Here is a 17,907-nt window from a genome sequence, read left to right as displayed (position 1 = left end):
TTGACTTCAACGGAGGAGCCGTGCATTGGCTGAGAGACGGGGACTGACCTCTCTCAGCCAATGAATGCTCAGATACGGATCTACAAAGGCTAGGACCGTGTCTGAGCTCTTAATTCGGGAGATAACAACCAGGATGATTGTTATCTAGTGCGTGGGTCTGTTTTATTATTTTTTTTTTATTATTTTAAGAAGACCATGGTTGCCTACAGGAGCAAGGGGACCACTCCCGGTAATGTGTGTGTGTGTGTGTGTGTGTGTGTATGTATTGTAATTTGATCGGTGTAGGGGTCCCTCTCCTGGGGTAGATGGACACCTCCTTGCACACAGCAGCCAGGCGCCAGTTTTTATTGTGCAACACCAATAATCAAATAAGCAAAACAAAACCCATCTGGGCTCTAACTAAACAGTAAATTCCCTCACTAACCGAACACTAAATAAACTCACGTCCACAGTACCTTCTGGAGTGTAGCAAACAGTGTCTCAGAGCAAGCTAACCTGCGGGCCTGATCTCCCAGGTATGAGACACTGCATCAAAACTCTTACACAGCTATATTGAGCCACTTCCAGGTGTAATCCCTAATTAGCCTGCTCACAGGTTGTAAGGCCTAACACCTGAAACGGCCCTGTGGATGGAGCCCTCCCTTCTCGCTCACATACACACCCCCAGGACCCATTCTCCGGCTTTTACCAAAAGCTGACACTCAGATCTGTTTGTAAAACAGACTCTTCCTGGGGGTTAAAACACATATTACAGGAATCTGGGACACAAATACACGCCATCCGTAACTTCTCCAGTGCTTCTATCACAGTATGTATGTATTAAAACTGTAATTTCACGGGGTGTGTGTGTGTCTTGTGTTTGTTTAAACATTTTACAGGTACCAGCAGGCCCTTAATGCCCCGCATGCTGGTACTTGTGGTTCCCCAAGTACCAGCATTGGGGGGAGTCTTGCTGGGACCTGCAGTTCTACTGTAAAGATAATATATTTAATTTTTTTTACACTACACCTACACTGTCAACCCACCACCCAGGGCTATCAGCCTAGGCTAGGGGTGCCCTGGAGAGGGGGACCCCTTTATTGAGGGGGTCCCCAACTCCCCAGGGATCCATGGCTTGGGCTGACTAGTAGTCAGGGCTGATGCTAAGGCTGGGGGGGCCTGCTGAAAGGGCTCCTCTGGCTGTGGCATCAGCCCCCGCTAGAAAGGGTCCAGTGCTGGTTCTGGAGCTTACAGGGGAAACCTATGCAATTTTTTTTTTCCCGTGTAATTCCAGAACCAGGATTGGTTCCCAGAGCCCAGTGCTGGTTGTACTAAGGGCCTGATTCAGAGCCGGACGCTATTTGCGTTCGCTCGTCCAGAAAAAGGGACTGGCTATTTAAATTAACCGTTCGCTCTTTGCGGTCTGTTCACGCCTCTATGTCTGAACGAGCGAACAAAACATGCGAACGTAATTTTGAAAAAAACGCCCCCTGGCCGCTCGCATCATATGTCATGTCCGCTATTTATTAGATTAATCGAGTACATCGGACGGCGTATGAACTGCTCGCTATTCTTATGGTTGGTTTTTCTCCTTCATCCACTAGGGGACACTGGAGTTCAAGACAGTGGGGTATAGACGGTGGTAGAGCAGAGCCTGGCACTTTAAATAATCTAGAAGTGTGACTGGCTCCTCCCCCTCTATGCCCCATCAGCCCCAGTTTTTAGAATGTGCCCGAGAGAGCCGGTCGCACATCAGGCTGTCTCCAGCCTTTCTCATATATATTTTTAGTTATTATTACAAGCACTGAGGACAGGCAGGCTGCTTACTGTGGCAGTCTGCCTGCTACGTGGGAGCTGCCGGGAAGGGCACCACACGGCTACTGCAGCCTGTGTCCGGTGACCCTAAGGAGGGGGCACACATAATGGAGTCATCCGACCCTGCGAGGACCCGCCACTGCTCACACCAGCATGTGTCCGGGTTCCACGCCGCCCCCTCAGCCCAGCATCCCGCCCGCAGCAGTCCGTAAGTATGACCACTGCTCCTGATTAGCAGGAGCAGTGGACGTTAGCTGGGATCAGTGACATGCCGCTAGCGGTCACTGTTGAGCCCGCCATTTCAGCGGTGCCATTTGTAACAGAGCGTCTGTGGCTCAGCGTTAAGGCGGGCTCTCCCCCTCAGTGCTCTGCACTGCAGCGAGGTCAAAGCAGCGCTGACAGGCCGCAGTCCGGGTCCTCCTCCCCAGATGGGGAGCAGGAGGGGTAGCTGCGGTAAGCGCGCTAAACGCCCGCCACTAGCAGGAGCTTCCCTGTACAAATAATTGTAGATGCGCCGGGGCTTGTAATGTAGAAGCTCCGGCGACGGCATTGACGGGGGCACGTGGACACCGCTTCAGTGCATGCACCGCGCACCCTAACAGAGCCGTTCAGCGGCTGTCTGTAATCACCGCGCCAGTGCTTAAAAGAACACCGGCGCCGGGTTGATCTCCTGCGCGCCCGTTGGACGCCGCTACAGCGCGCCTGTCTACCTGCAATGTCCCTCCTCTTGTTACAGGAGGAGATGCTGCACCGCGGACTATAGAACCACGGCTTGCGAGTCAGGTCTCTGGTTAGGGGAGTGATGCGATGATAGCGGGAGACTCTCCGTTGCACCGTGCACCCTCTTGCCCTGTATTCCCCAGTACAGTCTATGTGCCCCAGGCAGCAAGTGCAAAGAATCATCTTAAGCACCGCGCGGAGGCCCGACATTCTCCATAACAGGAGCGCTGCGTCTGCCTTTTCAAAGGGCGAGCTAGTATACGCAGCTGAGGCACAGTCAAAGCTACAGCAGACCTGCTGGACATAGAGCAGCGTGGTTCTGCTATCATTGTTCTATAACACAGATAATGGTTGACATGACTGCCTTTCAGCGCTGACGTTGTGGGCTCAGATCCCACCGCAGCCCTTGCTGTGTGGAGTTTGTGTGTACTCCCTGTGCTTGCAGCACTACCTGAGGTTTCATCGTGTAGTGGTTATCACATCTGCTTTACAGGCAGCAGGTCCTGGGTTCAGTCCCCAGTGAAACCACCAAATAGCTATTAGCAGCTCTCATCTAAACTCAGGAGGAGACGCTGCATCCCGCAGCTCCTGGCGGGGCTGAGCAGGCTTCCCTATTGGCTAGTCTATAGCATAGGGCTAATAGCCTTAACGTTATACCAAATGCAGCTCCCCAATGTAGCGATGTATGACCGTCACGCCCTGCCATAGCAGCCTACGACCGCCTGGGAATACCGGGAACTGTAGGCCTAGAACAACATCAGTGCTCCCATGAACCCTCTCCGGTCTAGCAGGAGAGAGGTTCAGTTAATGAGGGGTTTTGCATCAGGAGCCTTGAATGCTTCCGCTTTATGCAAAACCAGTCGGGGACAGCACGCTGCTAAAATATCCTGCCCCTACGCAGTGGCAGAATGATGGCCACATGCGGCACATGAGCAGTCTCCCTGAGTGGAGGTAGGCCACGTGTGTGTATGTGTGTACATATATGTGGGTGTATGTATAATATATATATATATATATATATATATGTATGTGTGTGTGTGTATGTGTATATATATATATATAATATGTGTATGAGGTACGCGTATCCATATGTGGATATCGCTTCTTAGCCTTACCATAAGAGCAGAGGTAGGATCTGTTCTTATCAGTTTTATGTCGGATACCTAGCATATTGAAAGAAGGAGGCTGCGATTGGTTGCTGGCTCTCCTGATGCGCTAGTTGGTACAATATCTCCGCTTTACACTATCTCTCCTTGGGGTTTGAGTTGTGTGTGTGTGTGTGTATATATTCATATATATATTTATGTATATGTGTAGGTATGCCTATACTTCCACTATCATTAGGTTTACCTATAATTCCACGCATGCGAAAGCCGCCTGGGCTTACCAGAAGCTGTAGGCTAGTTCCATACATATTATATGGTGCTCTATAAACTAGTCATGTGATGCGGCTTACATAGTGATACTCTTAGGCATTGCTTCCAGTATGGACCCTATACATGTCCTGGGGCCTTCTTGTATGTCCACACATGTATATAAAGATACGTACTTACACCCTCCTGGGGTTATAGTTCGGTTTCCGTCAGTCTATATCTACAGCGCCCTGTTCAGAGGACCTATTATTACTTGGTAGCAAACTTATTAGACACCCATTCCTTGTATGAATACTTGGGATGACAAACGCGTTATATGTCTAAGTACAGGTACCCTTCTCAATATCAATTCTGGTACTCCATATTATTGTCGCATATCTCAATAAAATTAGTCTCTAAGGGGCCCTTGTGTACACTTCATATCATGAAGGCCTAGAGCCACCTGCCGATATAAGTAGTGTCAGTTCTATTAATGGGGTTAGCAGCGCTGTGCTGACTAGAGTGTAACACTTCGCACACTCAGAGCAGTATTCCAGCGCCCCCTGCTTCCCTTCTAAGGACAGTAGTTATAGAACATACACAGGCTGGGGTGAATTTTGTCCTTGGGCTCCGTTCATTTCATGGCTCTTAATTATTGCTCATGTTCTTATTTAGAAATATTACTGTCATCTCCTGCACGCAAGTAGTATAGCTTAGGCACTACCTGCAGCAGGGAGTGCTTTAGCGTGGGTCTCCTATGCCCTCCCTCTCCCACGCTGGGAGTCCTTCAGCGCAAAGGGTAGGGATGCCTGTCACTGGATGACAGGAGTATAGTGATGGCTGGTTTGCTAGCAGAATGGGAACTAGCCCAATCCCCTTTTATTTTTGAACTATAACACCGCGTTATGAGGTTCTCAGAGGGGCCAGTTATTCAGCTGGTGCACATCCTGGCTAGTAGCGCTGTGCTGACGAGACACAGTCCCGCCAATTGCAGCACCTGCTATTACCCCCTGTCAGACTTCCCCTTGGAACTGCCTCACCGCATCTATCACAGAGGGTGCCTAGCTTCATCTAAAGTCTGAGCTACCTCATGGTATACTAGCTACCTTGCCTAAATGTATAGTATTAGCCACTGTTCTGGTGCTGCGGCCAGAACTTATGGTTATAGCATACCCTTCACTCAGGGTTAGCTCTTTTTTTTTTTTTGCGTCCTTCCCCAGGCTTATGCCTCACATTGGCTCGCCTTTGAGAGGAGCAGTACTCTTCCCATGCATATATGTGAAAACCCATATACTACATTATAGGCTGATCTTAAAACCTTTTTTCATTCTGTGCTTACGTTAGAGGGTATGCATATGTGCATCTATATAGATTTATATCTTCTGTGCTCAATTCGGTGGCTCATACAAGAGGAAGTTAGTGATGCGCGGCTAGTGCGGTGGCATTACTGCCTCACAGCATTGAGGTCGTCTATTTGAATGCCTGGGTGGTATTAGATTGGTGGGCATAATACGCACTTCACCATTATAAATATTTATGTAAGGGCTTACACTAGTAGACCGTTTTAGGGGTATATGTATGGTCTAACACGACTATACAGATACACATCCCTTATGGAACAGGCTCAAGTATAGAGTCCTGTTGTACGACTTTCTTGTCTCCACTAACTTTTTGCTAGTTTCCACAGTATTTTATGCTGCACATCTCCAGATGGATGTCCGTGCTGTAGAGCATTGGTCTTTGCCCACTGAAGCTACTCTCTATTCCTAACGTGGCAGGTTGCTGTGTGTTGGTAAAGGTCAGTGACATTCTACATAGCGTCCAGAGGGATTCTGGTCGCTCACAGGTAAGAGCATACCTCACTGATGCCTAGGAAGATGCTCATTTTTCATGCAACCTGACATACATAGTATTATTCTCCCTAATGCACCCTAGCTGCTGTCCTAGCAGCCATCCACTCTTTTAATCAGTTGGCTCTACACTTTAGAGTTTTCCTGGTGTGTTGGTGCATAGTTACAACATTGGATTAGTGACACTATCTACTAGAATCTGTTGGGGTTATGGACCGAAGCGCACCTATGGGCTAGTGCGCGTCTTTACATAGATGTGTAACAGTCACTATGTTCCACGCAGGGGGCCTGGTTGGGCTTTCTGTTCTATATCTGTTGATATTTGATCACACTGACAGGTACCTAACGGGTACTTTCATGGTTGTCCTAGTGCTCTAGCCTTGCTGACTGGATGCTTCCCTATATTGGTAGCTCTCCCTGGTTGACTGTTGCATTCGTGCTCTTTTACTGGTAGGGTTCGGGCCAGCAGTTGGTACTGACTAGGCACTTCCATAATGTTGGAAGTTGTTTTCTTTTTAGCGGCAGCGTTTCAGTTGCTGTTTTATCCATGTTTTCAGTATGGGATGTACTGCTGTCTGACCCTCTGAAGGGTCTTGTAGTCTCAATAATCTCTATTTCGACTCGGTCTCAGGTCCAGTGGGATCTCCACTCTTTGGAGACTTCTATGGCCTAACCCTTCCGCTGGTTAACAACTTTGTTGTAGTTGGACCTCAAGGAGGGTTCAGGGCGACTGTTCGGTCTAGTCTTTTGACTCCCTGCATACTCTGTTTGGAGTCTGTGGACAAGTTTAGCTCTGTATATTGATATTGTTATACTTCTGTATATACGATTTATGTCCAGCTGTGCTGGGATTCTGCTGTCTGCACCTGTTGCAGCTTCCTGTATAGCCTCTAGTACGGTTTCTCGAGTTTGTTCTCGTTTACGGCCCTTCTATGGATTCTTGTTGGGGCTCTCGGCTGCCAACGGTCCGGTTTGGTCTATTTCAGTTGAGATTACTGGTTCTGACGTTTCTCAACTGTCTTTGTTCTCTCGCCAGCCGTTCTGTTCCTTTTGACTTAACCTGTACGTTATGGAAGTTTCTATGACTGTTTAGCGAGGAGTGGTGTTTGTCTCCTGTGCTCTACGACACTTAATCCTCAGCTTCCGCTGGGCCTATGGTTCTTTGCGGTCCCTGTTTTGGTTTGGCCGAGGGGTCAGCAAGTTCTCCACGCTTCCCACCCAGGAGGTTGGCTTTGGGACGTCCCCACTGTCTTGAACTCCAGTGTCCCCTAGTCCCCTAGTGGATGAAGGCGAAAACAGGATTTTGGTACTTACCGATAAATCCCTTTCTCCGATTCCACAGGGGACACTGGACACCCGCCCAGCGCTGCGTACCTGCTGTTTTGTTTGGTTCCTTCTATGGTTGTGTGACTGCATGGGTTCCCTGCAATGGGTTCCTTTGTTCTCCTTCAGTCGGTCTTGTTCTGTTCTGTGGTCTTCTCCTTTTCCTAATTTTTCTGTTGTCCTCCGTCTCCTCTCGGGCTCAGTTCTTAAACTGGGGCTGATGGGGCATAGAGGGGGAGGAGCCAGTCACACTTCTAGATTATTTAAAGTGCCAGGCTCTGCTCTACCACTGTCTATACCCCACTGTCTTGAACTCCAGTGTCCCCTGTGGAATCGGAGAAAGGGATTTATCGGTAAGTACCAAAATCCTGTTTTCCTACCACAATCATGCGTGCAGTTCTGACTATAAAACAACCAAGTGACGTGGTCGATGACGCTGCTTTATTAATTATGCACACCCTTAAAACGCCCGTTTTGACCTTTAGGCACGTCTGCGTTCGGATCTCCACTCCCCGTTTTCAAGCACCTTCCCCTGTTACCACCCACAAACGCCTCACACTGTCACTCAAAATAGCAGGCATTCGCTATTTAGCGAGCACACGATTTTCGGCCGCACTGACTGGTTCGCGCATGCGTCTTACAATCGGTACACATGCGCAGTTGGGCGAACATCGCTCGGAACGAACGAGCGGCCGCTTACGAGCGCTCTGAATCAGGCCCTAAGTACAGTGGCACCCTACGTATTTTTTTCCATGTACTTGGACAACCAGGACTGGCTATGAAAAGTCCGGGGTTGGTTCTGTTTTAGGGGGGAACCCCACATAATTTTATTTTCTAAATGTAGCTCTTTCTTAGCTTTTTACAGTAAGATACATGCATGCATCTCACTGATGTATGCATGTATCTTTGTCAATCCGACCTGCTCATGCTCAAATCGAAAGCATGAAGCAGGTCTATTCATTTGGGGATTTGAAGTTCGATTTTGTGTTCGATTTCAAATCGACTTATAGTATATAAGGGATTTGTGTGTTGGTCTGTGTAAAAGTACCGATGTTTTTCCGATGTTCGATTTAGTAAAAGTTGGTTTTAAATTCGATTTTACATTTGATTTGGCCTATAGTAAATACCCAAATACAAAATCGAATGCCAAATCACTCAAAATGCAAAATCGAATGTTAGTAAATATACCCCCTCAAGTGTAGTTTGTATTCATAGATTTATTTTCCCTATGTAGGCATACTGTAACTAAATATATATACACTGCTATTGCCCGAACCTATTCCATGCAAAGATGGGTTGGGTAGCGAATGCAGGCGGTCAGAATCCCGACGCCGACATCCAGACAGGGTTAGGATACAAACACTTGCTGGTAAGTATCCCAAACCTAACTTCCGCATCCTAAACCTATCCTCCACCCCAGTGCCTAAACTTACCCCTCCCCCCTAGTGCCTAACTCTCCCCCTAATGCCACTAATTAACATTGGGATCCTGGCGCCGGGATTTTGACTGGTGTCCGGATTCTGGTACCTGCATTCTGAGTGCCAGCACTCCGACAGCCGACATTTCAACTATATCCCAGCAAAGATATCCCCCACAATAACAACTTAAAAATGTATTGTGATAACAAGTTATCACAGATAGCCGTATAGGCCTAGTTAAGGATGGAAATGCAGTTTTAACCATTGTTATAGCATATTGCATAAGTCCTAGCTACAGACAACGTGAACACATGGGCAAACCATTGAGTGACCACATAGATTCTGTGGAGGTGGGCTATTGTCCAATATGAGGACACGCATCCCGTCAGGAAAGAAATGCTGCAACATGGAGTGAAGGTGATCACTCACTGGGCTCGATTCAATTGCCCGTGATGTAACAGCGCCGGGAGATACCTCCTGGAGCTATTCAATTCTGTGCCGTGTTCAGTCGGAGAATGCCCGTTCTCGCAACTAAACACCCTGTTTAAGGGGCGAGAACGGACATTCCCCGACCTAACTTCCCGGGGCGATGCTGTCTTCCAGGCGCGAAGGGCAGAAAATGGCCTCGTGCCTGGACTTTTGTCGGTTTTCTGCTCGCATCTGTGGTACCCCGAGTCCTGGGAGTACCACTCATTAGTACTCTGTGGGCAGAATTCAACTGTTTCCAGCCCCCATCGCGCCCGACTGAGCTATTCAATTGTTACTCCTGTCGGTCGCGATCAGCTGCCGGCGCTCCATTTCAGCTCGCAGCCCCAGGGGTGTGAGCTGAAATTGGTGAAAAGTTACCTGTTGGGCGCCCAAACGGCACTTTACGCGATCGCGCCCAGCACTTTGGTCGGGGTTAGCTGCTTTATGCGGCTAAACCCTACCGCTTTGGGCGCGATCAGCACGAAAAGCTGGAACAATTGAATAGCGGCCCGTTACTTTAGACGGGAGATCTGGGCCGCGAAAACAATTGAAGTCCGCCCTTTATGTTGAGATACCCCCTATCTTGCTGGGAAATAATGCTGCCTGTGTTTTGTTATATAGATGTTGATATTATGTTTCTGTATGTTGTGCTTGTGCCCGGGACTGTGCCCTGTTTTCTCCCCTGGGACTGTGGCATTTCCCACCGGTTCTAAACTGGTAGTAATGGTGGGCACGAGGCAGAGACTAGACCGTTGGACCTTTTGAGGGGAGCCCTGCACCTAATGGAGAGAATGGCCGGCTGCTGCACGCGACTCTGGCGGGAGAGAAGCCGGAGCGTGCAGGGTACCCGGAGGAAGGAGATATAGAGGGCTGCAGGACTGACAGTTGGTTCGTTGCCTGAGTCAGTTAAGTGGAGCAGAGCTCCCGTGCTAAGGGGCCCGTACCTCAGGGACGTTGGTGGCGGCGCCGCCGAGAGAGAGTTGTTCCGGAGGCATTGGTGACAAAGGAGGGTCCCGTCGCACCGGCTGTTACCTGAGGTGGCTGAAGGTGATTGTAGATGAGCCGGCAGTCGAGTGGTGCATCTAGCAGCAGTTTTGAGACCACGTGGTGGCCAGAGGAGCCAGTCAGCTGGAAGCGGAAACAAGGTAGGGAGGAGGCGCGGCTGAGGCGGAGTCTTGGAGGCCGACCCCAAGGCAAAGGCAAGGCCGATTGTGCGCAGCTGGGGATGGTGACCGGCTCCACAACAAGGAGGGAGAGGAGACTGACACGATCGGGAGTGTTGCCGGGTGGTAAGAGACCTCCTCTCACACACGCCCATTAGAGTTGCTGACCAACAGCTGCTGTATCAGCAATTAGTTTAACTCCGCTGCCCCATATGAACTGCCACCCATTAGCGCTATCCTCCTTCAGCAGTGCAGGAAACTATTTACGCTGTCAAGCGACCATATTAAACCAATAGCAGACTGCTGACACTCAGTACTCAGGACTTACCTTATTAAAGAAGTCGCTTGTGGAAGGGAGCCAGTGTAGACTAACTGCAGAGCCTACCTATAATACAGAAATAAAATAGAGTATGTTGTCTGGCTCCAGAGGTCTCCATAACGGTGATTACATTTGTAGCACAAAAGAGACTGCAGGCATCCCGATACAATCAAGTCCATCTGTAAGTGCCAACTTGCAACATAAGTAACTTTTGGAAGTACAGTTGAGTGCCCATAGCCCTGCTAAATCATACCAAAACCTAACAAGTCCACCAGCCAGGATTAATAAGGAGAGACAATTGTCACAGGAGCAAGTTCAGCTTGGTTGATTTAATCTACTGTAAGTGGAGAGAACTTTTATTAATGACAGTTTAAAGTCAATGCTAGCATCTAACAACCCGAGCAACGCAGTGTACACCAACAGGGCTTAAGGGATATATTAATTTGTGAACTATTAGTTTTCTGGCCAGAAAAGCTTAGGAAAATAGTTAGCATACTGGTAGATTATTGAAGACTGTTATTCAATGTCACTACAGTTTGTTTGTAAGCATATAAAATAATCTGTTACAGGAAAAGTATTGCATGTATTAATCCTTTAGAACCAGCAGGAGGAGAGGAATCTTTATTGATTGCAAGGAGGCTGTGTTCCTGAATAATAAAATTTAATTTGTTGTGTTATTCTTGTGAATTGCAATAGTAGTTGAACTTGTAACTCTCATTGCTAAAATGGAAATTGACATGTTATGATCACTTTATTGTAATAAAATACCAACTATAATTGTCTAAAATCGGCTTACTCACCTCTTTACCTCTGTACATAAGAAAGAACCTAGAAACTCCACTCTTACGTATAGCCAGTGTTAGGGGGGTGTTACACATCCCCGGAAGGTTGCGAGAAGAAATCCTTAGTCGGGCTTAGCAGCGCGCTGAATTGAATAGCTCCAGGAGCCGATTCCCGGCGCTATTCTCTTCGCGCAGAATAGAATTGAGCCCTTTATGATAGTAGTGAGTAGAATTAACCTTGCCTTCTAAGGGAATAACAGAACCCAAAAAAAGCTAGAAAACTTCTCACCGACTGACAGTACTTATCACTCTTGGGGGGGGCGATTCAATCGTTAGTCTAGAATGTAGCTCCCAGTCTAGGTGCCCAGGAGTTAATCAATTCCCGTGACTGACCCTTTTTTTGCGCTTTAAGTAGGTAATCTATTGCTATGTGCCAGGCGTGCTGCAGTTATGGCACACATGGCACTCGCAAACAGTACCAAAGCCATACTTTACATAAGTGCAGCCTCGGGGCTGGCCACGCAAAATAATTGAATAGCTCCCGGACACATTACACGGGAGCTAAATTCCCACAAACAATTGAATCACCCCCTTGGAAACAAGCACTCTGCTGCAGAGTTGGTTAGGTTGGCATTAGTCTGTTAGAACATGATGAAGGTTAGTTTTTCTGACCATACCCCCTTGCTCTACTGCTTGGTAGACCACTGCCTGTTTTATTAGCACCACTGATCTTGCGACTATTCCGTGTCACACCGATAAGCAGTTTATGCACTGCATGAAACCCAACTGATATCTTGATGTGGTGTATTAATTGACATTCAGTAGGTCGACACCAGAATGTTGGCATGTCAAATGTAATTGTCATGTAACCTTTGCATAACTCTAACCTCAAACTTTCCCTAAAATTGGCTGTTGACCTTCTGAATGTCGAGTTTGACTACATACCTAATATAATGCACTGGAATAGTTTGATTGTTTTTGATGAAACTAGCTGCAGACGGCAATTGCTAAAATATGTGGGCAATTGTAATAGCCCACAGCTGCAGTGAGAATTAATTCTGCAATATTTTTCAAAGGAAAACAAACAGATATTCTCTGCACTTGCACAACTCTCATGCTATTACATTTGTCCCTTGCAGTCAATCACCTTAGACGTCATTCCTCGTGCAACATAAGCAAGTTGAGCTGGTGTGGTATACAAGGTCGACAACGTAATGTTGTCATGCTTAGCATAACGACATTCATCACGTATAAACTCTTATCATGTCGACAAACCATCTTTGGTGGTCTAGGGTGACTTATGGATGTGTCCACAGTCCACACACATGTAGCCTCCTTGCACGTTAAATAGTCCTTCTAGCCATGCCGTGGAGTGACTTGGTAGCACTGAGCGTCTTTTCATGTGACTTTTTCTCTTCAAATCTGTATCTTCTTTGCAAAGCGGTGCAATTAGGACACACAAACCGCTTCTGGCATTCCTATATTCTATGTGCGACTGTATCTGCATGCGAAATGCTACGTTACAGTTTCACAGCCGCTGACACTGTAATGTAGCATTTTGCATGCAGATACACCTGCAGTCGCGTATAGAATATAGGAATGCCATATATCATTTTGATCAGCAGAAGCGGTTTGTGTGTCCTAATTGCACCGTTTTGCAAAGAAGATACAGATTTGAAGAGAAAGTTACTCGAATAGACGCTCGGTGCTACCGAGTCACTCCACAGCATGGCATGACTAGAAGGACTGTTTAACGTGCAAGGAGGCTACATGTATGTGGACACATCCATAAGTCACCCTAGACCACCAAAGATGGTTTGTCGACATGATAGTGTGTAGGTGATGAATGTCATTATGCTAAGCATGACAACATTATTATGCAAATAAGATTCATTTGAAGGGAAAAAGTCACTGTGCTACCGAGTCACACGGCACCCACTTGTTGTGTACTGCGACCATAAATAGAAGTGTGACGGGATGACCTCACGCCGCTGGGGCGATCAGATTTGTGTCATAGAAGTAGTTTACTCTACCTTAAGCAACCTGAGTGGGCATATTTCATCACTTCTAGGGTATAGGGAATCCCTTTCACTGTCAGTAATCACCTGTTGTTATTCCCAATTTGTTGTGGGGGTAACTTGTTACCACCGCCAGTCTCTTACATCGCCACCTGGAACCACTTCTGGGTATGCATGGTCATGCTTCTGTTACACTTCCTGGATGGTGTCAGCTAATCTCCACCGGTCACTCACTATGGACCAGTCTGCTCTTGGTAACTGGAAAAGCTCTTGAGCTAGGAGACGCTGGGTTCAAGACAGCCAGATAACGGACACAAGCAGGCATTTTCTTGAAAAGAGGATGTTTATTGCTCCAATTGCATACAAGATAATGCACAAGTATGCTCCGCTAAAAATGGTCAGATGATATATATTTTCAGAGCTCTATTTTCAATACCTCGTTTTTATTCAGTTTCCGTATATAATACCACAGGAGATAAGCCCAGCCTGGTCTCTTTAACCAATTAAACTATGTGCATGGGGGATTTAGTCATCATTCCGACAGTCACAATACCGACAGTGGCATCCTGACTGTCAGAATACAGACATATTGCAGAGGTAAGTATTAGGGCTAGGCTGCGGGATGGGTGGGTTAGGGTTAGGCTGCTGGAAGGTTATGGTAAGGGTTATAATACTTAGAGAAATCTTTCGGGATTCTGACCTTCGGGAACCCGAACATGGGCACTTTGCTTGAACGTTTAACATTGTATCTAATGGACAGTGGTTTCTCTTCCGTGTCAGAAAGTCTGGAGAGTGTGGTGTGCCGCAGCACCAGATTAGACTCCGGCAGCTGCGACATAGAGGCTATATAATACCTTGTGCAGTGCCCTAGGAGAGAGTGCACGAAGAGCTGCTGCAGGCAGGAGTATAGTCCCAGGCTGCAGCTTGTTTGTGAATAGCAGATAGACAACATTTGTTGTAGGCGCAGGTACTGTGGGGTCTCATTCAGACCTGCTCGTGAGCGCAGGACGCTCGCAAGCGGGTCAATGGTACCAAATGCGCATGCGCACGACGGAGGGAGCTCCGTTGTGTGCATGTGCGAGACCCGGCGAGCAACGGGTTAGCCGTCGCTCGGGGTCTCGCACCAAAGGGGGCGTGCTGTCGATGGTGAGTGACAGCACGCTCCCTTTGGAGGGCGTGCCGGGGGCGTGGCTGCCAGACGGAGGCGTTCCCATGGGAACGCTTGCCGTCTGGGTCCGGCCCCACTGACATCACTAGTGTTGTCAGTGGGAGTGTTTTTGGCTCTGATAGAGCCAAAATCACTCCAGGGCTTGCGGCAGCGAGACCTTACCGCAGGGTCTCGTCGCAAGCCCGATGGTTGCGATGGTCTTGACCATCGCGACCGTCATCCTGGACGCTCGCATAAGCTGTGGGTGGTAACCCACAGCTATGCGAGCGTCCAAGAGGCCGCTTCAATATTAGGTAGGAGGGCCCTGATTCAGAGCGAGCGCTCTGGTCAGAGCGTCCAGCTCTGAATCAGGCCCTGTGTACAGTGTTATACCCCTTTCACACTGAAAATGAAAATCCCGGGTAATTCACTTTTTACACTTCTTTACTCGGTAATTTGATAAACAACCCAGGATTTTCACTGTGTCAAAGGGTCATCCCGGGACTAAATTCCCGGGTCTCTGATGCTGTTTTTTTGCAAGGTCGTAGACCCGGGAATTAAGTCCTGGGTTGATCCTTTCACACAGAGAAAAAACCCGGGTTGTTCTGCAAATTAACATTTGGGATACAGATTATTTGCCATAAATGATAGTAATGCTGTTTCCTGGTTGTAAAGCAGCAAAATAAAAACAATTTGTAAATCCACTAATTACAGATTAGTGTATATTGTATGTATATAATTCTGTTTTGTGATCTCTGTAAATGCCTGTTAAGTTAGATTACAACATGTGTGTTCTAGATTCTTTGTGCGTGACAGCTGCTCTTTACATGGGGATTAATGTCTTTACCTAAGTGCCTAATGATTTTTCTTTCTCCTCTAGTAACTCTTAGCTCTATTAAAAGTGCTGTGTGTGCTGCATCAGAAGCTTGTGTATATGTAATGTAAATGTTTAACGCAAAAACATAAAAAAAAAATGCATGCTTTTATTATGTGTTCGATTTTGTTTAAACTAATCGATCACATATTGGTACTGATGCAGAGTTAGTACAAATCTGTATATATTAAAAACATAATAATAAATTCATGTAAATATAGAGCTTTTCCGCATTTGTACTCTGAGCCGTACGTACATAGGTCTCAAGTTTGCAAGAAGTCATCATTATCAGCAAGTGCAAAATATATACCTCCTAACATGTGTAACTGCTTTACTGCATGAGCCAGATCTGTATGTTGTGTACTCACCCTAATTGAACTTTGCCTGTACTAGAGCTCTTCTGCTTCTACAGTTATTAGGTGTGAAATGTGCATCATGCATGCTTGTGAATTCTGAGCGCATGCAATGCGAAACACAAGAGGCACTTTGCAAGTTGCCATAGTACACTCACTGCTTCAGCACCTCTTGTACCTGGGCAAATACCAGAATGTGGGCCTGATCCTGAGGCGCACTCTGCTGCGGCCACTTTAGCCTCTTATCTGAAGTCGCGTCTGAGACGTTATGCTAGTAACAGACCAACCCCTGGTGTCCAAGCATTCGTCTGGTTGTGTAAGACCTGGGACGCCCGCTATGAGTACCTATAGATGCTGTAATACTGCTTGGCAGGGGCAAACTTTCTGTCTGAGTACGGCCTCTAATGCAAGTGATTAACCAGTTCTTCAGGAGACGCCCAGCACATTTCCAGTACACATCTGATACCGTGTGTCTCAATTGCAGCTGCGGCTCTGTGCGCACAGTGTACCGCATGCACCGTAAGAGTATTTAGAATTTTTTCGTACGCTCAGTAGCAAAAAATCGCTCACCTCCATGAACATTGGCGTTGCATGTGGCTCAGAATTAGGCCCTGTGATATATCAGGCACTTATTTGATTACTGGTGGTGGTGGTGTCACTTGGTGGTACCTGATGTTAACATTTATTAAAAAGGATAGGCTTTGGGTCCAGGTGAAATGGGAGACCGATCTCTCCAAAACCAGATGATGGTTGTTTTCACATGTCTTAATGTATTGATCGCACAGATATGTATTACAAATTACTACATAGATTTCTAAATATTATTGAAATAACTGTGGCCATGTAGGCAGTATTTTTTCACGTGTTTTTGCAATATCCTCTCCTCAAGACTTTTTTTTGTGAATGGCCACGGGAATTGAGACGCTGGAGCCATATTTCTTGTGTACAGGATCTCATACGCAGGTTGTGACACCTCCGAAGAATTCATGACACGCCTGCGTTGCTTGCTACCACTCTCCGTTACCTCCCCCAAACACTCTGACTGTCAATCACTGTGAGCGACTACGGTTATGTGCCTTGATGCATGCAATACAAATCATTTTGCCGACTTTCTCTCAACTGCAAAAATATCGGCATAGCGGCATAGCGTACCATTCTAAAGTCTCATAGCTGCTAAGGCGGCGAACGCTCAAAACCGGCGCTCTGATTTAATGCCATGCCTGAACTTTATTGAAAATACAGTGCAGAAGCATTAGGAGTTTGAAACGGCCGATTGTAAGTTCTCCTCCTCTGCCTCCCCCTCGATTAGTTTAGTTGAAGCGAATACTGGGACCGGTAGATGAGCTCAAGTGGGCTTTGATAAAACCGTGGACCAAACTGTTTTATGCTCTCCTGATGTTAGATTGATTGCTGTATTGTTTCTTTTGATTTGGAGATGTCCTCTATTACAATTATGATAATTGATCTTACATACTGTTCATCTGTGCTTTTGGCTCATTTGCTCTCATACATATCTATATATATTTGCTTTGTGCCCTCTCCATACCCTTGGGCTTATCCTTATTCTTTCCCTCCCCCTTTTGCCTTCTGTATACCTTTCCATTCCATCTTGCTTTTGTTTTTCATTGTGCAAATTAAAACTTAATACATTTTTTTTTTTTAAATAACCGAAATATTCAATGGAATAGGGGGTTTGTTGAACAAAATGTGAATGTGATGGGCGTGATCCTGCATAGGGTACACTTAATTCAGGTATAAGTAAATGGTTTTTAAAATGTCAGTACAACAAGTATTGAGAAACTTATGGAGGGGATATGTTTCCTCTATTAGGGAGAGACACTTAGGGCCCGATTTAGAGCCGCTCGCAAGCGGCTCGATGGTTGCCCACTGCGCACGCGCCGCGTCCGGAATGCGCGAGCCCCGCTGAGCGACTGAAGTTCAGTCGCTACGGGGCTCGCAGCAAGACGGTGCGGCTGTCTATATTGATTGACAGCTCGCCCCGGTTTGTGGGCGGGTAGGTGGGGTGGCCAGACAAACGCAGGCGTTCTCTTAGGAACGCCTGACGTATGTTGGCGGGGTTACTGACATTACTCGTGATGTCAGTAGTGGTCTTCCTGCTCTATTAGAGAAAGTCCACTCGGGCTTGCGTCAGCTAGACCCTACCCCAGGATCTGGTCGCAAGCCCGATGGTCGCGATTATCGCGACGGTCTCCTGGCCGCTCGCACAAGCTGTGGGTGGTCTCCCACAGCTTTGCGAGCGGCCGGAGAAAAAAAAAATGCATAGAGACTTAATTAGCATTAGGTATTACAATTACTATGCAACAAA

General features: G+C 47.1%; 1 protein-coding gene across 1 annotated transcript in view; it reads left to right on the top strand.

Annotated features, from left to right (window-relative positions):
- The window catches only part of NUP210 (nucleoporin 210), a 118,285-nt gene that overhangs the window by 4,174 nt on the left and 96,204 nt on the right, over positions 1–17,907 (top strand). The gene's annotated exons all lie outside the window — the stretch shown is intronic.

Source organism: Taudactylus pleione, unplaced genomic scaffold, assembly GCF_031769625.1.
Source record: "Taudactylus pleione unplaced genomic scaffold, aTauple2 ptg000289l, whole genome shotgun sequence".
In the NCBI taxonomy this organism is placed as follows: Eukaryota; Metazoa; Chordata; class Amphibia; order Anura; family Myobatrachidae; genus Taudactylus; species Taudactylus pleione.
This window is presented reverse-complemented; position numbering and strand designations above follow the sequence as displayed.